Source organism: Epinephelus lanceolatus, chromosome 3 (assembly GCF_041903045.1).
Source record: "Epinephelus lanceolatus isolate andai-2023 chromosome 3, ASM4190304v1, whole genome shotgun sequence".
In the NCBI taxonomy this organism is placed as follows: Eukaryota; Metazoa; Chordata; class Actinopteri; order Perciformes; family Serranidae; genus Epinephelus; species Epinephelus lanceolatus.
In genome coordinates this window covers 21,759,048-21,785,000 of record NC_135736.1, presented here as the reverse complement: position 1 = coordinate 21,785,000, position 25,953 = coordinate 21,759,048, and the positions used below count along the sequence as shown (strand labels likewise).

Below are 25,953 nucleotides of genomic sequence, written 5' to 3'. Positions count from 1 at the left end.
CTGAAACTTCTCGACTACCCCCTAGTGGCTGGCTTCAATATAGGTCATAATCCCTGATACAATAAAAAAAGGGGCATCCTCATGACATCATGATTGACAACTGTGTGTCAGTTGGTTTGCTCCCAATCAATGGCGCTGCTTGCAATTAGTCAGATAGGTGTTTGGGCAGAAACTTGATATCATGGATATCACTACCGCGCAGAATCTTGGTACTTCTCAAAGCCAAGGATGTCTCCTTGGTAGGACGGGTAATTCCAAGTCAAGTCCTACAGAGGCCACGCAAGACTCCTTCCTAGCATTTGGTGGACACACATTGGAACAGGCTAGCTAGTGCCCAGGTGTTCGTCATTGAAGAGGCCCTGCCTTTAATTCTGGCAAATCATGCACAAAGAATTGTGGGTACTTCCTGCCTAGTGAGGATACACACATGCATCCTTGAACATTCTCTGAAGGAAGGACTCAGTCCTGGGTAGAATTTGAAGGATCCTTGATATTGAAACAATCCTTTGGCAGGATTTGATAATGTAGCCTCTTTGAAATTCAGCTGTTTAAGGATCCTTACTTGAGTTTGAGAAGCACCCTCTGGCTCCACATAAGGTCACCAGCACAAGATGGCAGCTGCCATATCTGTAAAATTTTGGCTTTATTGCTATACAGTGGGAGGAAGTGGAGATGTGTTGTCCATTTTTATACAGTCTATGGTTTCGTGTCATTCGGTGGATATTGGCTGGTGGACAGGTGGGGAGCTCAGAGCTGGCGGCACAGTGGGAAACCAAACACAATTCATCTGCACACACTGCGGTGACACAGAGCTTATTGAAAATCAGTATCCCTTAAAGTATATGTTGTGTATGGTTTTTATATTGTTATTTCCTTTAAATGCAGAAATACCTCATTTTGAAAGGATCTTAGTTGGATGTAAAAAACAAAAAAAGTGACAGTATGGTAATTCAGATATAAATAATGTTGAACTGACAGAGTTTTATTTGGGTTCAGACACAGTCAATAATGGTAACAAGGTATGTTTAATGATTTTGTGTTAGCTTTAGCTTTAAAGATTTTGTGTTAGCTTTATGTGTTGTTAGCCAACTATTGCTAATAAATGTACCAGCATTACAATCCAACAGAGTTGTCATTTACTTCCTGTTTGTCTAATTTTCTGTTCCAGCTTTTACGTAGGTTTAATGACGTGCGGGGAAAACAAATAAAAAAAGCTTCAGTCATCAGTCAAAGCTTTCTTTAATCCAGCTGGGATGCTTAATAACTTTTCTTACTGTAGAGTAGATCTTAAAAATAAAAGATCTGTGCCATGCAACCACAAGCAGAGCCTCCTACAGCGCATTCCTTACAAAAAGAAAACTGTCTCAAAAAGAAAAGTTTCATTGACAGCAACAAACTTATTGCATGAGTCAACTGAAGCAAGTTTACCAGACTTCAATGAGTCAACGCCCACGGTTCGTCATGACCTCTTGGCCTTTATGAGTTCCTCCTTCGTTTTTACTTCATTCATGCAAAATTACGGTCTTACTTTCTGTGATTATCACTTTGATTTGACATTTCAGGATGTGTCTTTCTTCATCCTTAATGTGGAGATCTCCTGCCACTCCATCCCATAGAAAATCTATTGAGATTTCAAACTTTGAAGTCCTCCAGATAGCGAATGATCAAAACAAACGAGTTCTTGCTCATCAGCAAACCATCGACTGCTCTGCTGCAGATGCTCATTAAATTCAGAGATTGTAAAAATGAGCTCTGAGAGAGACAACCTTATGGCTGCTCTTTGCCTCGCGCCAGTGCAGAGAAATGAGAAGGGAAGACGATTCAGAGAGAGAGGCTGAGAGACAGCTTGCTGACAAACCTCATCAGAGCGACAACAGATCATCCTGGGTGAAGTGAAAAGCTCTCCTCGAATAGTTAACATCATGTTGAAGGCAAACTTTGTTTTGTTTTGTTGAGTCTGCTTCACACAAACAGCCTGCTGGTGACAGGGAGTTTTAAAAAGGAGAAGCTGGCAGCCAAGTCATACTCAGTCAATCAATCAGTCCATGAAGGAATCAATCAACCGATCAGTTTACGCCACAAAAGCTCAAATGAATAGAAACAAATAACAAACAATGCTCCTTTTATGGTCCAATACCACAGTTCCCTGGTCATCAAGTGATAAATTGAAGTCACTCACTGTGGGGTGAGATGCTCTGTTCCTCTGTACCTTTGTGCTAACACTGATGACATATTTCATAAATCATGTCTTTTTTTTATTGAACAGTGAGAGAGACAGAAAGACAGAGAGCGAGACATTTTAAAAAAAAAAAAAAAAAAAAAAGGTCACTAAGGGAGCACAGACTGTGGAAAGGAGGCAATTTAGGTGACATTGAGGATAAAATGCATTTCACTTCCCATTGTCCTCAATATGAAATGGCCATAAAGACAGATTTTTAAGAAATACCAACATATATATATACTGCATAGGGATGGGTACCTTTCACATTTGAACCGATACGGTACCGATACCCGGTACCTGGAAATCGGTACCGGTAAGCAACGGTACCTGTTTTCGGTACTTTTTTGCATGTATGTGTGGTAACAAAGGATATTTCATTTAGAATTTTTTTTTGTCAAAACTAACATTTATTTCTCAATATCAAACAGGATAAAACAACATCTAACACTGTTTGTAACATAATATCAAAAGGTAGCCTATATAATTGACTGTGCAGCAGTTCTTTTTATTGCACAAAATGAACCCGCTCCTACTACCTCCTATTCCTCCTCTTTCCCCTCTGGGAAAAATGTGTGTGGGGGAGTGTAACGTTAAAGTTACAGAATACGAGGAACCGAGCTGATAATGATAACTAAGGCAAGTTAAAATGCGAAGATAACGTTAGAATGACCAGAACAAAGCCCAATCATCTTAAACACTAAGCTTATTAATTACCTGGAACCGATGTAGCTGATGCCCCGCTTAATCACCGTCGTCATCATCAAACGTTAATCCCACTTCTTCTGCCCCGATGCTGGCTGCAGATGACAACGAGCCACTAGCTGCAGGTGTGCTAACGCCGGGAGAAGTAGCTTTAACTTTCAGGCTATCAAATACTGTGCAGTCGTCAGCCTTTAAAAACACGTTGTGCTTTACCAGGTGCTTCCTCAGGTTTAAGGTATTTCCGTAGCTGGCCTTGCATTTTGCATCGCAAATATTGCAGCGAGCGTAGTCTGCATCAAACTTTGAGATATGGAGCCACACCTTCGACCTCTTTCTCTCAGCCATGCTGCTTTGTTGATAGTTGCTTCTGACGTGATCACACTCTCGTGCGTACAATGCTGCGTTCACGATAGGCAGCGAAAACGTCACTCCTCCACTCTCAAAGTCCCGAGGATGCGTTCAGGTACCGAAATGTGGTACCGTTTGATTTTACATGAATCGATACTCGGGATTACCGGCCGAATTCAGTCGGTACCAATAAAAGTACCGAACTCGGTACCCGTCCCTAATACTGCACCATGCACTTTCCTTTTAAATTCAGAATAAACCTCACATTACGTTGGAGAGAAACAGCTCACTCTGTAGAAACATACAGATTCTATTTACATATTTGACTTTTAAAAAATTAGGATCTTAAACAAAAAAGTTCTCATGTAATAGTTCAAACGTTTTTGTTATAAAGGCATCTGTGAACAGAGTTATTATCAGATTTGGTATGTAATAAAAGTTGAAACAGAAAACCTATGAACTTTTCCTGCCCCAGCGTTTCCAAGCTGTATTATTGTTTGCACTACTGTCATAAAGAGGATTGGATAACTTCTTGTTTTCTTCAGAGCCTAGCAACAGTTTCCACAGTTACTTCCATTTTTCTACTGTCCCCCATTTCTGCTACTGGGGATAGAAACTGCAAGAAACTTACATTGAAACTCTTTGATAACTTGGTATGGCAACTGATAGCTACCAGCAAAAACGAAACCATTATCCTCATCCTATTTTGGTTGCACTATGATTGACACACTTCCTTTCAGAGCCTTCCTTTGCGATCATACCCAATGGCAGACAGATTTGCATAGTGAAAGCAAGGCTTACAGGGGACAATCTAAACACAGACGGTCTTCTTTTCTATAGCCATTACATTGTGCATTCAACATTTACGTCACAATGATAAATTAAAACAAAAAACTTCTAAACAATTTCCATTCTAACATTAACGGTTGAGGTTATGTAAGGTTTATAATTCCTTTAGAATTGACAAACTGTTTGTACTTATTCAGAGTGAAGTATTTATTATCATCATCCTTACAGTTTGCTTTGAAGGACCTTGATCCAATATAAGCATGCATCATATGAGGACTGTGTTCTTTGACCACAAAATAATTATGTAAGAATGGTCTAATAATGCAACAAGTTTTCATACCATCTAAATGGCAAAATAAGTTGTTTCAGTGCTCTCCAACACAGCCCATATGGGAAGGCAACCACATCATAGAATCATGGTAAAGGTTAGGGAAAGGCTGTGGTCATGCTTTAAAGAAAATGCTGTATAAAATAAAATAGCATGACACTACTTCCTGCTGCACCACTGAGCATAAACACTAGTCATTTTAAGGTGTTTGAGCAAATGACCTCTGTGTATTTGTCAGTGAGCATAGCTTACATAAGTTTATGTGTGTGCCCTCAATGTGCCTGTGTTATTCATGCCTCTGGCTTGTCAATATAAATATGGATAAGGCTTCTCAAGTCGACCCCAGTGACCTCCATAAATACCTTCAGTACTGTGAAATCACAGAGAGGATTTTATATGTAACAGTAACCTATGGTATGACATCGGATATCAAGTGGTGGAATGTAAGTATTTAGTTGAATACTGAATTTAAGTATAATTTTGAGATACATTTTCTGATATTTTATACTATAACTCCACTAACTCCATTTAAAAATGAAAATATTATACTTTTTATTCCACTAGATTCATTTTATAACTGTAGTGAGAGTTACTTTTCAGATCTGGATTTTACATGTAAAACAAATGATAAGTTTGTGAAAATAATGCATTGTTGTGCATACACACTTTGCATAATGATTACCTTTAATATTGATTGATTGATTGATTTTTGCTGCTAATTTTGTGTATTTTAACATAAATATAAATTTAAGTGACTGTTACTTGTAATGGAGTGTTTTACATTGTCCTATTTCCTCTTATACTTAAAAAAAGGAAAAGATCCCTATACTTACTCCACCGCTGCCTCTGTCAAGGAAACCATAGGCAGAACACACAGTAATAGCTAAAGCGTAAATGGCAATAAATCAGGTGGCTGGGTTGAATTCAGTATGCAAACTGGATTATTAGACAGATTAAGATTAAGGCCTTCCTGGTGGCTCAATAAAAAGACAAAATCACATGTGAATAATGTGCAAAGCTTTAAAACACACCCACACACATTCTTGTACTTCTATCTTTGTGGGGACCCTCATTGACATAATGCATTCCCCAGCCCCTTACCCTAACCTTAACCATCACAACTAAATGCCTAACCTAAACCTAATTCTAACCTGGCCCCTAAAACTAAGTCTCAACCCTCAAACAGACCTTTGAAAAAGTGAAGACTGGGTAAAAAGACCTCACTTTGAAAAATGTCCTCACTCTGTTGCTAAAATATGTTTTTTTGGTCCTCACTGTGTCACATGTACAAGTACACACACTCACACACACAAAGTGCATTAAGTTGGTTAAATGATAATAATGTAATCAAATAGGGGAAAATATTGAAGTTTTAAATTTTTAGAGTTCAAAATGTCTAATTTAGACTTGAATAACTAAAATTATTTTCAAAGAGTTGTGATCAAAGTCACAGGGGTCCAAAAAAAGTCATACATCATCTAGTCTGAACAGGAAAAGGCTCTTTGAGATCTTGGTGGGTTTTGTTAAATAAGAATTGGGTTAATTAACTACATCTTAGGGCTGTACCAAATAGTTTGAGACTTCAATGATTGATTCATAAAATTGACATTCAAATTCTAATTCATTCTGTTTCAACAAGGTATTTTTGCACAGATGCAGATAAAGATTAGGCTACACTCCTGCTATCAGTATTATTGTAGAATTAGATTCCAGTGGAGGCTGCGTGGGGATTATTTCTGACTTGTGTGATACAAACATTTCCACTAACTACAGAGCAATCTAACAGTGAAAATCATGAAAAAAGATGCAATTATTTCCAAAATTTACAACATGGTTTTATCTAAAAAATATTCTGCTTCCATCCATATTTGTTGGCGTTTAACCTTTCAGAACAAGATTTTCACTGCAGTCAAAAGACTCTCCTGCTTTCTGCACACAAAGGGAGGCAGCACCTGCAAATTAAATTTATTTATTGAAGAAAGAGGGCGGCATGGTGGTGCAAGAGGGTTCCTGGTTCGAACCCAGGGTGTGGGAGTGTGCATGTTCTCCCCATGTCAGCGAAGGTTTACTCTGTGTGCTCCGGCTTCCTCCCACAATCCAAAGACATGCAAGTTAGATTCACTGGTGACTCTAAATTGTCCGTAGGTGTGATTGTGAGTGTGAATGGTTGTCTGTCTCTATGTGTCAGCCCTGTGATAGTCTGGCGACCTGTCCAGGGTGTACTCTGCCTCTCGCCAAATGTCAGCTGGGATAGGCTCCCCCACAACCCCTAACAGGATAAGCGATTACACAAATGAATGAATGCATTAAAAGATGGTTTAACAAACAGAGAAGAGTAACTCATTTAATCTGATGAATCACTTTATTCAAATTGAGGGTTTCGTTTAAGGATTTTTTTTTTATTATTAGGGTGATGACATCATAAAATATAACGGCAGACATTCAAAGCTTCTTTTGAAAACCTCAACAGAATCTCTGAATGTGAAAAAATGGCACAATAACCTGAAATATAATTTGATATCAATGTCAACTTTTTAGGCGTTCATAACAAACAACTGCTTTTCTGGAGAAGACAGTTCCTACTATAAACTGGGCTATTTGTACCTTGTGTTAAGACAAAGCTTAGTGATAAGCTACTAAAAAGATAAGAGCATTTAGTTCAAGGAAGATACCAAGTCCTGCAATCCACACTAGCTCAGTCCCAAACTACAGTGCAGGTGTAGAAGGATGGTAGGGGTACACTTTGCCCAGAATGCAGGTTCACATTTGAAGACATGGTACTCATTGCACTTAATTTCTCAAGACCAAGGCTGAACCTCACCTCAACAGTCTTCTTTTTTCCTCTCTCGCTGTAACTTTGTCTCCTGTCTCCCTCGGCCACTCTCCCTTGCTCCCTGTTACAGAAACACACACACATATACACACCTCTGATTTCACGACTCATCACCCCCATGACCCACATAGACCTGGAACTAATTCACACAAGCCAGAAAGAGATGGAGAGGAAGAAAGAGAAACAGAAAGAAAGCTGACAGGAGGCAGACCGAACGAGGAGGACAGGAGGCTGATGCTAAATGAGAGAAAGCAGAAAGCCAAAGCAGAAAAGACAAGCACGAAGTGGGGGGGCGATGCTGAAGGCAAGATGAGAGAAGAAATTGGGTAGGAACGCAGGGCGAAAGAAGGCAATAGGGAGGAGGAATGGAGCTGGATAATGTAGCCGGTAAGTGATAGACTGAGCAGCGGGAGAGGTAGAGCGAGGTCAGATAGAGAGATGGATAGAAGGAGGGGAGAGGAGGGGTGGAAGGAAAATTTGGGTCGGCGAAGTGCAGCTGCATCGGGAGAGAGCCGAGATGAGGAGGGTAAAAAGGGGAGAGAGACAGGAGGCAGGAAATCAGTTGAGCAGACAGAATGTAGAGTGTGTGTAGAGAGGATAAGTGGAGGGGGTGAAGATGAGAGAGAGGTAGAAAGAGAGGAGGAGATGGAGGAGGGGGGGTGCGGAGTAACAGTCATCAGTATTCCAGCCTTGTACTCAGTTTCCAGCCAAGACAAATGAGAGCCAACATCAGGGAGGAAGTGGATCAGCTGAAAACACACCAACCTCTCCCTCTGTCACCCCGCTCCCCTTTCTCTATTTTTCTCGCTATCTCAACCCCCTCCTTTCACAAAACAGAAGGAACCTTATATCTGCAGTAGCTCATGCTGTTGGGACCCTCCCAAACACACACACACACACACACACACACACACACATACACAGCAGTACCATAAATAAACTGTTTTGGTGTGTCACGTTCACCCTTTTCCCAGGTTATTTCAGCAGTAAGTCTCCCCCCCCCCCCCCCCTCTTCCCCACGGAGGATTTATTTGAGGTGTCATCATGTCAGGATTATTTATTGACATTGTTTATTTATGATTTTCAGAGCCTGGGAAGTCTCAAGGGAAAATATACAAATTTGTGCTCTGGAGTTTTTTAAATGTCTAAGCACAAAACAGTTACAAGAACTCTGCAGACAGGAGATAAATCTGAAATCTGAAAGTTAAAAAGGGTCATTTAAAGGAACACTTTGTCTCCCAAATGCCCATTTGTCTATCAGTTTCTCACCCCATGTTACACTGAATTCATGAACACAACACAGTGAACGAAGAATCCAAAAACAGAGAAAATTCTTGATGAATTGAAGCAAAGAGGGGGGTGCATTTAACAACAGCGAAACTATATCAAAACATCTGTTTACAAAGTCTCACACAGATTGTGCAGTATAATCCATTTATCCAGCCATAGTCTCAGTACTTTAATACATGTTTTCGCTAAAACTTTATTATTTAAAACACTTTGCATCAACAGTTTCACACGTAGCACGCGCATGTGTTTGAATTCTGCTCAGTAGAACGAACAAGCAGAGCTTTGTTAGAATTTATGTTTTGAAACAGTTCTGTTCTTACACACACTTTCACCCTAATTAATGAAGAATGTTGCCTGTTTTGGATTCTTCGTTCACCTCAGAGGCATAACAGAGCACTATAAAAATATGTGTGTTTATTTACCAGGTGTTTATGAGACATTTAAGTCAAAAAAACATTGTTTAACAGGCTAAATCTTAGTTTATCCATCCATGTATCTCTGTCCTCAGTGAAATCTAAACTATGATAAATCCAAGTGGCTCGTTTAGATCACATTATCCCTGCCCTGACAACTTTAACCTACTTTGCATTGAGGTATGGTCACATTAGCCTTCTGTCCAACTAGGGATGTACCCATATCTCAATACGAGGTACAGCTGTTCTAAAAAGAACAAATTATGCGGCGTAAACAAACATATCCTACCCGAAGTTGTTCGTCATTATACAGGGGGAGAAAAGATGCCATGATTGATATGTCACTTTCTTCAGATCACTTCATATTGTGACAAGCAGCACATACAAGGAAACGGGAAGTAACAGTCTGCAATGTCAAGCCTTTGATGAGACTCAACACAGGAGACAAGACCTGCTAAACACTGCTGGAAAATACAGCCGGAGCAAAGAAATGCAGCAACACAGGAGTCTGACTTCACTAACTGGTTGTTTCATTTACTACAATTATTGAAAAGTGATATAGCCGCCCTCACCAAATCAGTGCACAGCAGGCAGCAGGCTGATAGATGACCTTTCCCAGCGATGAGGAGGAGACATCATGTGCTGGAGTAGCGAGACAAAAGCCTGATGTGACAGCCGGGTTTCATTCAAACGCATGCAAATTATACATCAAGATAAAGCTTTGAACCTGTAGTTTTTAAGTGGTATTTATTTATTGTAACTATTTTGACTCATTTAAATATTTATATTTAATTATATATATTTTATATATTTATTTCCATACATATTTATTTTAGGATTTATTTTTTTAAGCAAATTTATTTTATTTGTTTGATGTTTGTTTGTTTATATAACATTGATTTAAATTGGATTCTGTAGTGGTGGGACTTAGACAGCTCACAAAACTAAAAATGAAAATGAGCAGGGCAGAGAGATGAAAAGTTCTGTGTGAGGTGCTCTATCTGAATACAGAGACAGATAATTTCATAATGAATGCATACAGATAATGAGGTCCCTATGTCCACTAAAACTGCTCCACAATATTGCTCCAAAGACCCCATAAGGGCTGTGATATCAGTGATTTTGGTTTGATTTTGTAATGTATAAATATTGAGCACAGTGATCACGAACTGTAAGTACAGCATGCTGCAGTTTTCTACATTTCAAAACACAGTGCATCAGTGTTTGTTTTGGCTGACTTTGCAAATTTGTGGGGTTGAACAAAGGTGAACCTTTGGGTCTGCCAGGAAATTGCACAAAGACAGGAAATCTTGTATTCTTCTGTCGTAGAAGCTTCGATTGCATCCAGTGGAAAAGCTCATTTTTGCAGGTGAGTGACTCTACCTTTAGGCTACACAATGGTATTCACTGTGTGCACCTCACAGACAGCAGCTCAGATTTGCCAGTATTATTGAACCATGATGTAGTGTAGCATGAACACTGTATAAAAAGTGCAATGAGGGGACAAGGACAAACCTAACACATGCGAAACTGAACTACATTATCATAAAGCAATGAATTTAGTATTTGTGGGCATCTCTGTACCAAAACACAGCTGCTAGCACTTCGGCTGCTTCTCTGTAACTGACCAGAGCAGCTAATAACAACCTTAAACTTGTACGGCATATTTTAGTCCCTCCAGGAGGTCTGCGTTGTGTGGCTCAGAAGTAGAGTGGGTCGTTCACCATTCGGAAGATCAGCGGTTCGACCCCCGGCTCCCCGAGTCTGCATGTCGAAGTATCCTTGAGCAAGATACTGAACCCCAAATTTCTCCAGATCATGCTTCCATTGGTGTGTGAGTGAGTTAAAACCTGAGTAGCAGGTGGCACCTTGTATGGTAGCCAGTGTATGAATGGGTGTATGTGACTCAGTATAAAAAGCACTTTGAATGGTCGGATGACTAGAAAGGCGCTATACAAATGTAGGATGCATCCATACATTTTTGCAGGATACAATACATCCATTTATAATAATAATAATGAGGAGGCCCGTCATCCTTTTTTACACCGCCATCTAGTCTCTGAACAGGAACAGAATATGTACTGGTCAGTCATACAGTTGGCTCATTACAGGCACACACAGCACGCTTGGGCATGTTTCTCATGAACTGGCGATGATTTTAACACCTGTATTGGTGTTTACTGACACAAGAAATTATTAGTACAATTACAATAATACAAAAATATGTACCTGATAGGAACAGAATATGTTCTGGTCAGTCATACAGGCAGCTCACACACAGCACGCTACAAACGAACAGCATGTTATTTTAGCACAGAGGCCAGCTAGCTATTTCATAAAGGGCATTACGCCATTACTTGGACATTTCATCATTTAAAAAGTACAGCCACCCACTTGTAACTCTTCGCAGTTACATTTCCATAACTCACAGTGCATATATGTTCTATGGTGGATATACAGACATTAATACACGATATCTGTACACAGTGCCGCCCTCGACAGCTCACCTCGGGCACGTCTCTCACGAACTGGCAATATTTTAATGCCTGCAGTGGCATTTACCTACTACCTCTGAGAGAGGGCACCCTACACAGGTATAACCACATAACTACATAAGTGCATGACTATCACATTATAGCATTAATAGCAAGTGGAACTACATACAATACAAACTCTGTTACACAGGCTAGTAGCCCCCCAGCCAATAACAGTGTACAGGTGACAATGTCAGACCATACGTAACACGCATCCATAAAGAAGCTACAAAGAAAACAGCACTGAAAAAAACACAACTATAACAAAGCAAAAGTCCAAGTGGACAAAGTTCGTTCCAAAACACTGTTCTTGGTTGAGGTCAGGGAGAAAAAACATGGTTTGTGTTAAAATGAACAGATAAACACAGATTCTAAAAATCACTTTAAGTGCCTCAATCCAGCATTTTTATTTTCCAGCGTGGAGAATTTGAAATGTCGGTGTAAATGCAGGCTGAAGGCAGCAGTGCAGGGTGGCTAAATATACACTTGAACACAGAGGTTTTTAGCAGCTTTGCTGATTGACGGGTGTTAGAGAGAAATGAACTATGATCTTGATGACACCATAATATCAACATGAGCCAGTCACATGCTCCGGCCCCGCCATGGCCTTCAATCAGCTTTGAGTTATCCCTTCAGTGTAATCTCCCCCCTCCTCTCCCTCTCCTCTCTCTCTCTCTGAAAAACACAAACAGCACACACAGTAATGATTCCACCCACCCACCCACTCTCTGTCTTTTGGTCTCTCTCTCTGTCTCCCTACCTGCCCCCTACTGGGTTTTCCTGCTCTGATTACTGTTTGTACCCACAAAAACAAAACCCACTGTGGGAAGGATGTACAATTCTGGCATAAAATGCGGAGACACAGATTGGTCATGTCTCTCTTCCTCTCTTTCAAACACACACACTGATGCAAGAGGATCAAATGGTGATCAGAACAACTGAACACAGACACAACACTCCCTTCCTCTTTCTCACATTAAATGATGTCTCTTTTGATATTCTATATTTCTTTATTGTCACAAATCCCATGAAAACACCAAAACCAATAACGACTTGATCCCATTAACAAGTATTGTCTGTGTATCTGAAGCCTGATATATCTTATTCCCCTGTGCCACAGAGCTCCACTGTTGCCCCAGAACTATTAAAAACATGTCACTGTTGCACTGGGTGACATGTTCCTTCATTACTATGAACATGGCCACTATGGTCGATGTCACACGCACACACCTAGCTCAATTCCAGACTTCTGAATAGCTGCCCACAGCCTCAGCGCTCAGCCTCCCATACACAGTAGGTCTGGTGTTGTGCCCATTGACTGTTGTTTCCTCCAGTTGGAGAAAGAATCGACCAAATCAGAGCTTTGTTGGCAGGACTACGAATGTTGATGTCATCTTCCAGCATAGCTACAGAGCTGCATCAACACAAAACAGGGACAGAAAAATGCCCACAAAAACAGTGTCTGGTTGAGGGAGAGACAAAACAAAATGCCATCCACCCAAACAAGCAATCAGCTACCATGAGCACAATGTCTGGCTGTGTGAATTAAGTTAAACTAAATGGCGACGCTCCGTTATCAAGCTCCCATACACTGTCCTGCTGCTGTCAATACCCACACGCACACCAAATGTGTTTTAATCTGCAGCAGAAAATAGTCCCAGGCAAATGCACTGTTTACTGCAGTTTGAAAAACATTAGCTAAAAACAACAGAGCCACAGATGAGGCAGGGAATTCGCAAAGTGTTGAGAAATGTATCGCTTTGGTTTGTTTTGTTCTTATTTTTTTAATGGGATCTGCCAGTCCGTCTGTTGGTCCAACATTGGGTCCAGACAAATATCTCAGCAGCTACTGAATGGACGGTCATGAAATTTTGTTCAGACATTTGTGGTTTCAGAGAATTTTCCTTCTCCCCTGACTTTCCCACTTACTCCACCAACAGATTAACATTTTTGGGTTTTAGTGAAATGTCTTCAAAGCTACTGGATAGATTTCCATGAAATTTGGTACAAATCTTCATACCGTCCTCAGAATAAATTGTTAAAAAATGGTGAGCTATTAACTTTAAGCCCGCATCATTATCAGGTCAAAATTTAAGTCTGTCTCATACTTAATGACGAAATAGCTGCAAACTGATGACAGGAGCTGGAGCCTATCCCAGCTGACATAGGGCGAGAGGCAGGGTACACCCTGGACAGGACCCGGAGAAAACATGCTGACACGGGGACATGAAAACTCCACAGAGAAGAGCTCTCCCACAGCGGGGTTGGAAGCCCCCACCCCGAGTTTGAATCAGGAACTATCTTGCTGTGGGACCTGCCCATTGGTTCGACTGCCCATTGGTTCGACATGCCATTGTTCCGACCATATCAAACTCATTGTTCCGAAGTCTGTTCCGAAATCATCATGATGCCCTGTGGTTAAGGTCTGGTTAGGTTTAGGCACAAAAACCACTTGGTTAGGTTCAGGAAAAGATCATGGTGTGGGTTAAAATGAAAAAGAAAGTGACAAACACATAAGCCGTGAGCCTGCTCCGCCTCAAGCCGGTCACGGCGCACCATACGCCCACTGCAAGCCGTTCAGCACCGCGGACAGTTGGACTAATGGGATGTCGAACCAATGGGCTGTCGAACCAATGACATGGACCCCTTGCTGTGAGGCGACAATGCTAACCACCACACCACCATGCCATCTGATATTTTTACTGAATTACTTTCATTTCAAAATATATTATCTTAGTTTCACATGTATGAAACACGCTGCCTAACTGAATTATTTGAGCAGATGTGATTATAAAGTTTGCAAGTTCGGGTCAAACCACGGATCTCATGTCTGCGGGTTGGATCAAATTGCAGAACTAATTGTTCATGAGTGTGTGTGTGGTGGGGCAGGTGCACTATTGCATGTTGTGGTGTCTGTTTGGCAGTGGCTCTTCAAAATTAGACCCATGCAGGACCCTGCTTTGTGTTGTGCTAAATAGCAAATGATAGCATGCTAACATGCTAAACAAAGATGGTAAACATGGTGAACATTACACCTGCTGTGAGCATGTTAGCATTTAGCTTTGTGTTGCGTCACAGAGCTGACTGTAGACTCTAAGTCTTGTTTAAACACATTTCCTAAAGTTCACACTTTAGATGAGACGCCCTACTCTTATTCTCTCCTCTCCTTCCTCACTCCCTCTCTCGCTTGCTGTTTCTGGGTCCATTCTACGGAGTGACATAATCTTAAATTCAGAAAACAACATTTTTAATTAAGCAATATGCCTACAGGAAATTGGCATGTATTTCTTCAAATCAGCCTCTAAGCATTTATTTAAGACTCTATATTTAGACATTAATTAAAGCATTGCAGCAGTGTGCTGTCGAGAACAACAACTCCACGGTTATTACGGCCCTCTGCATTGTCCTCATTGCCTCTTTCTTTCCTTCCTTCTGAAACAAACTGCACGCACAAACACATTTACACACAAGTTGGGATGGAGTAATAACGGGAATGAGATAGAGGCAGCCAATTGTCTCTACTGTATCTTATTTGTACCAGGGAAGATGAGCAATGGAACAGAAATTAAATGAAGGGAAAAGAGGAGAGGAACGAATGCAGTAGCCAAAAAAAAAGTGTTGTTAAGTTGAATTTAAAGTGCTCTGAAGAGGATAAGCAAGTAGGCCAGTCAAGAGAGGAGGAGAAATAGGAGGAGGAGAGGAGAGAATGGGTGGAGAGGAGAGAAACAGGATGGGGAATTGATAAATAGATCATTGTATGCAAGGAGCAGCTCTGCCTCTTCTCTCCGTCTTTCCCACGTCTCCAACTACCCCCGCCACCCCCCCTGACACCAGATAAACAGAATTTCTAACTCATCTGTTTACTGTAAATGAGCCTAAATAAGGCCAGAACACAGAGGATTCACACAAACACAAAGGATTCACACACACACACAGCAAACAGTTGTACTGTATAACGTCTTTTCCTGTTCCACGCCTTGTTTGTCTTGTCTTTTTTGTTGTTGAGCGTCCTCTGCAAATGAGCTTCTGTGTGTGATAACTCAAGGTTTTGACAGGACTCGAGGCTAAACTCTTAACAGCACAACACACACGCACACACACACACAAACACACACACAGATTCACAAACAGATACCCAAAGGCTTTGACATACTGTATCTCTAATGGAGGAAGTGGGCTGGTGTGCGATTAGATGTGAAAGACAGACACACACACTCTTCACTTATTTAATAGACCAACATAATAGCAACACTGCATGGCTGTAATGACTTGTAGCACTAGTGGAAACATGACAGAGGACAGAGAGACGAGAGGATGAAGAAGCAACAACGGTACCTTGGAGAATTTTTTTTTCCTCCATCTCAGTTTGCGGAAACATCTCAAAAACTCTTTCACAGACGTCCTTGAACACATCTTAAAAGCCTCTGTGGGGACTCTTTACTGGCCAGCTGTTGGTCAGCAGGTTACCGTCCCTACTAGAAATAGTTACTGCTACAACTTCAATTATTAGAAACTGTTACATCTAAGACAAAGTAATACATACAGATATAAATACATCTGGATCGCTGAATATCAAACTCAAAGTAATGAATATCTTAATAAATATGGAGACCTGGAACTGAATATCAAACTAGAAAAAACTCTAGGTGGGAGTGATTTATATTTTTTGAGCTATTATTTCCCTTAAAGTCAACCTGAGATCCTCAGGTACCAACACATTCTCACTCCAACCTTGTAACATACCACCGCTTGGTCATGGACTTTCCAAATCGACATTTGATGTAGCTGCGTCTGTCATTAACGTTCTGGGATGCCGTGTCAACTTCAGCCTGTCTTTTTTAAATGTACAATGCGTACAGTCTCTTTCAAATACACCCACTATGTCGGTACAACAAATGCATGTGGTTACATTTTTTTAGGTTTGGGTTTATATGGGAAGCAAACACCGGCCTCCCAGGTGAAAGACAGTGATCGTTGGACAGAATGAGACCTAGCTGCAGGTACACAATGTGATCACCTTGACTTCATGTGGAGCTTCAATGCAAAATGATGATCAAACATGAGCAGCAGACTATTTCTCTTAGTTGTATTTTACACAGTACTTTAGAGTGGGGTCATTTTGCATTTTCAAAATACTTAAAATACTTTCTCCGTGATTCATAATGCATAAAAAACAAGGCTGGTCAAAACCTAGTAATAGACTGGATTGTGTGTGAAACACTGGAGGACTTTTAATGTGAAACAGGAAGTGGCAGCATTCACTCAGTCATGGATTTTAGTTCTTGCACTAATAGCGCTACAGTGTTGGACTGGCTGTTGCAGTCTAGTCAAAAAATGAATGTAAATACATGTTAAAATGAAAAACAGTTAACCTAGAGGCACTCACTCAGCAAAAGAGACCTGTTTCGGAAACAAGTTCCACTCTTTAATTTCTCATAGCTATTTGGTATCTATAGGAGCTGATAAGTGTAAAAAAACTAAACATTGTCAATGATAATTAGGTCCCAATGTCCTCAAATGAGTACTTCCTAATTAGCTTGTTACAGTTGCTAAAATTGGTCAAATATGTTGCCCTATCAAACTACAAACATTATTAATCATAAATAAACAAGTTTAAACCACTGAATTTAATCAGGTTTTGTACCTTGTCCACTTTTGTGTTGGGATCGCAGACTGACTTGGCAGAGATGGCTGCCATCTTGGGGTTTTTTTTGATTAGTGCACTGTGCTGTTACTACCACAAGATGGCACAAAAAAGTATCCATGAATGAGGACAACAGGTCTAAGTTGAGTAGAATGAAGTATAAGGTCAAGTAAACCCAGAATGGGATGTCCTCATATGAGGACACCGGGTCTCAGGAGGATATACTGGTTGACCTCTAATCCCCATGTTCCCAGGGTGTTATGTCTCTTGATATAAACTAACATAATGTAATAGACTAGTAGGGGCTAGCTTCACAGTACAAATGACAAATGAAGGAGGGGTATGGATGTTTCAAATGCAGTTTGAATGGTAAAAATCTGTCCAACCACTGTGGAGATATCAATATCTAAAGTTAAGAAAACAATCTTGCTCTGAAATTTGAGGGTGTAGGTTTCAAAGAGTTAAACATCAGTAGGCTGTGAGCTGTAGGTGGGTGATTTCAACATATTGACCCAGGGAAACATACTTTGAACATCTGACCTGGGGAAAACATTGCTGAGATCATAAAACCCTTTGAAAGGTCTCATTAATGAATCATAATAAGGGGATGTTTAGCTGGGAAACATAGGACTACAGGAACATACAACTGTAGATATGCTCCCGTTACTATTCACGCTGTTGAGGCTGCTGCATGATTCATGGGGTACTTTCGTGTTTTGACAGATATGGTAAGGAGTGGTATAAGGCAGGGATTTTGCCTTGTTTTTCCAGGAGATGTGTAAAAATCTACAAAGCTCAAAGGAAGCAGAAGCAAGAAAAGGAAAAAAAAGTCAATCTGAAAAAAATGACCTCCAGTGAGCATATCTGGTGCTCCAGCTCCTTAGTCTCTTAGCTTGTTTGTTCTCACAGAGTAATTGTCCTCTTAGGGACTGTACAAAAATTATTAAGGAGTAGAAGCGCCTTCCGAGAAGACGAAGAGTAATGTATATTTAATTTTTGCATTTTGTAAAAATGCTTTTTGGGCAAGCAGAAGAGGGGATTTTAATTTTTACTCATCTCAAATTTATATTTTAGCCCTTTCTTGCAAAATGAATTGTTTTTAAAAAGGGGGGGAAATAATCACATAGTTGCAAATGGTGGGATTACTGTGGTGCGTACACTTTACCCATAGTACAACGGTCCTGACAATGTTTCAGGACTAAATTTTTCTCATTAGTCAGCTAGCTAATAGGACATAAATGTCAGTTATGAGAAACAATTAATAAGATTAGAGATTAGATGCAATCTCTACCAGCAGCAAGGGAAAATCAATTATTCCTCCAAAGTTAATATATGTAATTTCAACATCACATAGTATTTTTTGAGCTGACGCTGCACTGGCAGGACAACATCATTCTGTGCTTTCCAAAACTGTACAAATCACCTGTAGAAAAATAAATCCCTTTTTATAATGTGATAACACTGTGGTTAAAATTTGGTTAGGTTTAGGGAAACATCATTTGTTTGTATTGAATTAAGTCCTTTTTTAAGGGTAGAAAAACACTGTGGTTACAAGGTTGGCTGTCAGTTGTTTAAGATTGATGTTCTGTTGACTGTTCCATTCACACTAATCTCCTCCCTACGTGGACTCTAATGCTCTAAAACAGTGATTTCCAACTGGTGGGGTGCAGTCCAAAAGTGTGTTGCAGATCGGTTCTGAATGGACCACAAGCCAGGCTGGAAATTAGCACCAGCTACCAGCCAAATCTTGGTAAAATATGCAAGTTTCTGCTCAATTTACTTCACTCATCAGCCAAAAAAACAATGATAACCTAATGAGTGGCTGGTAGATTTTGGAATCTGCTAGCCATGGTGGCAGGTGGACAGAAAAGTTAATTTCCAAGTGACTTGCAAAAGTGTCAAGTTTGTAAAAAAAAAAAAAACACATTTTATTTGTAAGTACAGTGAATTTCAAGCACAGAGCTTTTATTTTGAAGTGCCGTTTCCTGCTGTAGAGTGAGTGACTAATGGACAGCTACTTGACAGAGACAGCAAACTAGCTCGACGACATGGCAAAATGCAAGTATGACGCTGAATGTATTAAACTGTGTGGACATGGAACTAATGATTAAGGAGAAATCTGCACCCTTTGGCTGGACCAGTTGGGAACCTCTGCTCTAAAAAACCGACCCCTGACTTCCTCCTTTGCACACAGCATTATCACTATGGCCACCAGAGGGCTTTGTTACTTGAACATCATTTTGGGGCACTTGTTAAAACAACTGATGCTGTCGTTTCTCTTCAGTCTCCCCAGGACGCTTTTAAAAGGGTAAATGTGTCATAGGAAGTCGTTGTGTATTAAAATTCCAGTTTAGCCTTTTACTTAGTGTTTCCTTTTTCTAAAATAAAGTGGAATATTAATAATTTTGTAATATTTAGCAAAAAATTGAAAATTCCACTGCTAATGTGCATTATGGTGGCTACTGTGAAAATGATTCCACTAATATGTTAAGGTAGTGGTTCCCAACTGGTCCAGCCAAAGGGTGCAGATTTCTCCTTAATCATTAGCTCCATGTCCACACAGTTTAATACATTCAGCATCATACTTGCATTTTGCCATGTCGTTGAGCTATTTTGCTGTCTCTGTCAGGTAGGTCCATTATTCAATGACTCTACAGCAGGAAACAACACTTCAAAATAAAAACTGTGTTGGAAATTTGTGTGCGCGAGTCACTTGTGGTCCATTCAGAATGGACCCAGGACCCACTTTTGGAACCCGATCCACCAGTTGGGAACCACTGTGTGAAGGTTTATATTATATTAGACCATCTTAAATTCTTTATGCTTTGCCTCTCTAGTGAAACAAGTTGTTCCAAAACAGTATTTAATTTGGAGAGATTTGGGAACAGAGGGTGTTGCAGTTATTTTTCCAAGTCAAGGGCAGGGCTAACACTGGGGAGGGCCTTTCCATGTTTTAAAGCAAAAAACAAGATTCAAACCCCAGCACCCACCCCAGTAATTTTCATACAGTCCCTTACTGTACAAAGGATTTAGACACTCCCTGCCCTTCTTTTTTTTCTTTTTAGTAAAGCCACATTTGCGCTGTCTCCATATTACTCCTGAAATCCTCCTTTTGTCGATACAAAGCATTCAAACGCCACCTGTTCTCTGCCTTCATGTTCCCTGCACCTTACTTGCAGCTGTGCAGCAGCACACTCTGTTCTAGCCATTTTTTTTCTGTACTGAAGTAAAGGGAGCCTTTGTAAAGCTATAAAAGAAATAAACCTAATAAAATATGAATGTAACAATTAAAAAAACTGAAAAATCTTTCTCACATAAAAAAAAAGGAAATTCTGAACACAGAGGTGACCGAACAAGTAGTTGTTAATAATATATGAAAAGCTTCCTTGCTGCAATTGATTTCAAAACTTTATCATCTTCATTTTCACCAACTTCTGTCCAGACAAATGTGTCACATAATAGGCACTATGGGCACAGAACAGATCTGTCAACCGGTCAAAAGATGTCTAGACGTGTAGGTTCAAAGGATTATAAATGTGGCTGAAAAGGTTTCTTTAGATGTCTAGTTTCTATGCTGTTCAGACAGTGTTTCTACAATATGTAACCAAGACATTCAAATTAATGTGCACTCAGTAGAAAAGGATCAAAATGATTACATTATCTGTAATATATTCTCATCTAAAGTGACTTAAATTCTATCAATAATTATTTAACACATACATTGGGAGCCAGTGGGGTTCAATGGTTAGTCAAGGACACTTAGACAGGAAGTTCTCACAGACACAAACCAAACTGGCATTTAACCAAACCCATTCTACCCACTGTGCTACAGCTGCCTCTTTGTTACATTTAATACAAGCACCTGCGATGTCGAGCCTTTGACTGTTGCTCTATTTCATGTTTTCAGCAGATGCATTAACACCTTTATGTCAGGAGAAAAGTGAGAGCAAAGCTTTTGTTTGTTTTTTTGACAGTTTTGGTTGATTATCTGAAGAGATAAACACTTGAACATGTGAGATGTGGTTGTAAATATTTTTTTTATTATTTAGGGTTTAGTCTTGAACTATTCAAAATAGCTTTCACCAAAATCAATGCAGAAAATAATTCAATATTTTTAATTCACATACTGTGCTTCAGCACTATCTCAAGGTACTGCTTCGGGACTTTCTGCCGCTTTATATGTCTACTTCACCGTTTTAAAAAGAAGAATTACTATAGTTTTTTTGTCTTAATTAGATTAATCTAACAGCTATAGCAACACGTTCTCATCCCAGATCAACAAATATGTACGCTCCCAGGTTGCCAAATACAGACACTTTCTCACACCACTCAGCGTGTAATACAGACTCTGAAGGCACCCCTCGGCATCTCTATGAGACACAACTTTCAGCGGCTATATGTGACACACAGCTGTCTCCTGGGAAAAACTGGTACGGTTCGGTTTAGACAACAAAACTACATAGCTAGGTTTAGAAAAAACATTTTTTGGGGTTAAAATAAGGATGAAATGTTAAATATGTCACATTAGTAACATTAGTAAGTGACGGAAAGACGTAAGTTAGGTAGCGTTACATTAACAAAGCATTGAGTTTACATTAAAACAGCTCTAACACCGAAAATGTCGGCGTGCAGCCTCAATCGGTGGACGATAAACAAGGCACAGTCTTCCATCTGTGTCACCAGTAATGAGGAAATACACTGGACGGAGCAGTGAGTGACAACAACCCCACCCACATGAAAAAAGTACTGTTTGCAGTGGAAACGCTATGGTCCAGGTATGTTTGAAGGGTTACTTTTAAGGTTCCAAAGGTACCATACCGAAAGTGGTTGGTGGAAACAGGGCTATAGAGATGGCATTGGTATCACACACTGAGGAGCGGGACAAAGCACTGTTATTTGACGACCTGGGACTGAGAACAAGATGGCCATAGTTACAAGTTACTTTGTAGATTAAGATTCTAAACATAATTATCTATAATAGATTATTATATTTTAATAATGATGTACAAATTGCAAGTGACAATTATGTGACAATATGAGGGATTATATTATTGAGCTACTACAACGAAAAGCTCTACAAACCCTCGGAACACTACCTGCTCAGGTCCAAACAGCAGACAGAGAAAGTCAGCAACTGGCTGGTGAATACAGTGGAGCATTAAGCAGCTAAAGAGCCAGATATTTCCCTCAAGAGCTGGTAGAGACCAAAAACAGAGCTAAAAGAGAGACATTCATCAGGTGGACACAAACATGAATGCTGCACCTTAACCGCTGGATGTGTACATAAGCAACTGTTTGCTGACAAGCACCATATCAACGTCAATATTGTGTTCACTACTTGGTGTACTGCTTCAAAGTGGCCAAAAAACAAAAACGAAATACAACAAAACAAAAACAAAAGAAAAAAAAACATAACAAATTAGCTTTAAATTGGACTTTTACTTGTAAAATAGTGTCTTTATATTGTCTGAATATCTGAATACTGGCGCTACTCCAAATCAACCCCTTTAACACTTTCATTAAACATCTATACAAATTTTATTACAGTTTTTAAAATTACTTTCTTCGACACATTAAAAATTCCCTGTCTTGTTTTGTATTCTGAACGCTTTAGTCACAATAATAACAGAGTTCAAATGATCAAATGATTAAGTCATCCTAGCTGGGAGGCGTGCAAGATGTGCTAAGCTGTTTGCCCCTCGTTGTTATTCAGCTGCTTATCAAAAGGGCCGATTTCAATTTAAGACTCCACCTGTTACTCTTTGATCACTTTAGTCTGAACTTATAAACATGGAACGAGGCTCTCACTTATCCAGAACAGACAGCCAGGGCTTCATTCCCCAAAGTGTTTATAGACTCATTCTTGGTTCCTCATGCTGATCTCTGCTCACGTCTCTCCCAGATCTGTCGGCTCGCATTATCTTACTAATATTTCAGAGTTTGTTTCCGCACATAAAAACAGCGGGGATTCATTTAGCAGGCACTGCTCTGAAAGTGCAAGAAGCCAAGAAACAAAAAAACAATCCCAATCAATATGGGATCTCTGATATTAGCGCTATGGATTTTCATTTCTGTCTGCTGCAATATGATTCTAAAATGTACGTAGTTGTTGAAGGAGCACTGAGCAAGTTTTTATTGTCGCATAAAATCACCGTAATATATCTGCAGGGGTTTCAATCGATACCAATGGCTTAACGATTACTTTGCATGCTGAGATGCTGAGATGAGATTTCTGGCTTCCAAAATACACTTTTGTCAAAGTTTCAAATATACAAATGCACACACACGCACACACAGAACCTCAGAAAACTTTTTAAAGATGGAAAATGGTGGGTGTTAAATGCGAGTCACAAGCGTTACATCACAGTTCATTCTTAAGCCATAAAAAGCAAACAACCTGTTTTATTTCACACAGACCTGTGGATGCTGCTGTACTTGGCCAGCAGCTGGTCATTGTTGATAATGCTCATAAATTACATAATGCTCTTCTAAATGTCTAGTGAGGGAAAGTGGAGGCGAACGAGACATCTGAGCAGAGATAATAACAAATATAACTCAGCTGGGAACATTTGTGAATAAGCTTCTATCATAAAACACACAAAACAGCCTCCTGTCCTGGTCGACAGTGCCAATAAAGTCAGTTCAAAGCAGCTAGTGCACTGGAAGTAACAACTTTACATTATGTTTTTATTTTAAAGTCAAGCCTGAAACACAGGGCTGTCCCACAGAAGTCATTTTGACTTGTCACAGTAGAAAAAAACAAACAAAGGAGCTGTTCAAACCTGGAAATAACATGCGTTTGGTGATAGGAACGCTAGTGGACAACCGAGACACGTCGCTGTTCATGCCTGTGTCTATCATGTGTCTCCAGCTGACCACTTGTGCTCAGATTTCGTTGCTGTCTACGTCACTTATGCTACAAGGTTAAAGGGGCCCGTGCACAGTTATTATGTCCACATTCTTGCTAGCATGCTCACTGGTCACATTAATGGTTGTGTCGGTACAGATGGAGATATCGCTGTCAGCAAATTCTAACATGTCTCCTTCCATAGGGCAAAACAATGGACGATCATTCAACACTTCATCCCACTCGTCCTAAGTGCATTATAAAGCATTAGCATACTGTCACCAAAACAACCACCATGTTTTACACTGATGACGTGGTCCTTGTCAGGTACACATCAGGGCTTACCAGCTTTTACACTACAAGAAAACATGGGGTCAAAAGCATCCCAGACCACCTCAGCAAGTGGTTTGACTTATAAGATCCCATCATCTGCATCTGGGTGGATGTTTACACTTATATTTAGCACCGTCCACTTGTGATCAGATCATCCAGTACACATGTTAGTACCCAGTGTAAACAGGGCTCATGAGCTCTGCGCAGAACTGTTTCCTTAAGTCCGCTCCCACTGGATTTTTGACCATTACCGCCCGCTCCCGTTATGTGTGTGTTCCAGACCACCCACTCCTACCCGTAGTAAAGTTTAAACTGCCTGCTCCCATGAGATTACTGTTGGGTCCAGCGAGACCCATGGGATCCAAAATCTAGTAATAAACACGTTACCATTGTAACATAGTGAAATTATGTTCTCCTCCTCTGCATTCAAACGTAATACTTCAATTTGATTTATGTATCATCTAGCTAAATGCTCAATATGAGCCACTGTGCCTTCTATGTGTGTCCACGGCAACACTAATGAACATGCTAACTTGCTAAATGTCTGATCTGTTCCAATAGTGTTTACTCTGAATAAACCAGTGGTTATTTCAGGACAGTGTGATCACTGATTTACACTTTAAGCGTATAGTTTTCATCCCGCAGAAATCTCACGGTTTATTTACTGACCACCCACTCCCGCCCGCAGCCAAGTTTTAATCACCCTTTCCCAGGAGATTTGTGTTGGGTCCTGCAGGACCTGCCAGATCCCAATCCCAGCGCAGTCCTTTAGTGTAAATAAGAAAATGAATGATGTCCATGAATTCTATTTAGCTGCTCCACTTTCAGGGTCCTGGTATTGTTCATGCCGGCTCACTGTCACACTGTCATGGTTTACCGGGACACTTGAATAGAACTGAGCTGTCGTTAATGTTATTTGTAACACCTGTGCTTTCCTGCCATGACAAGTCAAAATGTCTGCGGTGAAAAGGTTTCAGCTTCAAGGTTTCTTTTTTATACAACCTTCAACTCTGCAACTCTGCAAACAGCCTGTCAGTCACAACTCACTGCAAGGTTATGAAACATTTTCAGCTTTATGACTCTCATCTGTAATGTGGTCATACTCACTGGAGCTGCTTTATCAACATCACCTTCCTCACAGGTAAACCTTGTGCAGGCGAACTGTCAAAAGTGTGGGGGGGGGGGGGTTAATTACAGTTGTAACAATGCAAGTTGGTCTACTGCTGTTAGTTAGTTTGTTTGTGTTATTCAAGTCACACAACAGACAACAAACTAACCAAAGATGGCAGTAATGAACTAGCGGTAAAATTACTGTTTTTATCACAGGAGTCTGGCTTTTAAGAGAGCAGAGGTAAGTTTCACTTTCTTGTTTAGTCCCATGTCGGCAAGGGCCGTCTGTTAGAGAAGCAATGAACATACGACTGGTTCAGTGAGGCTTGGATTATACTGTACATGTTGTGTGAGAGTCTGTAAATGGACGTTTTGATATAACCTAGATACCAAAAAGTTGGAACACTGTGTTAAACCATAATAAAAACAGAATGCATTGATTTGCACATCCATTTTGACCAATATTCATGACAGAGACCTCAAGGCATTGACCTGGCCTCCAAATTTCTCAAATCCCAGTCTGATCAAACATCTGTGGGACGTGTTGTTACCCCACCTCAC

The 25,953-nt window shown here is 40.2% G+C and overlaps 1 protein-coding gene across 2 annotated transcripts in view; it reads right to left on the bottom strand.

Moving 5' to 3' along the window:
• LOC117255900 (protein ELFN1) overlaps window positions 1–25,953 on the bottom strand; it is a 177,467-nt gene that overhangs the window by 85,644 nt on the left and 65,870 nt on the right. The window contains exon 2 of one of the 2 annotated variants that reach the window (XM_033625140.2): window positions 7,210–7,282. The exons of the other annotated variant lie outside the window; for it this stretch is intronic. The gene's annotated coding sequence lies outside the window, so the exon portion shown is untranslated. The remainder of the gene's footprint in view (window positions 1–7,209; window positions 7,283–25,953) is intronic. 2 annotated transcript variants of the gene reach the window in all.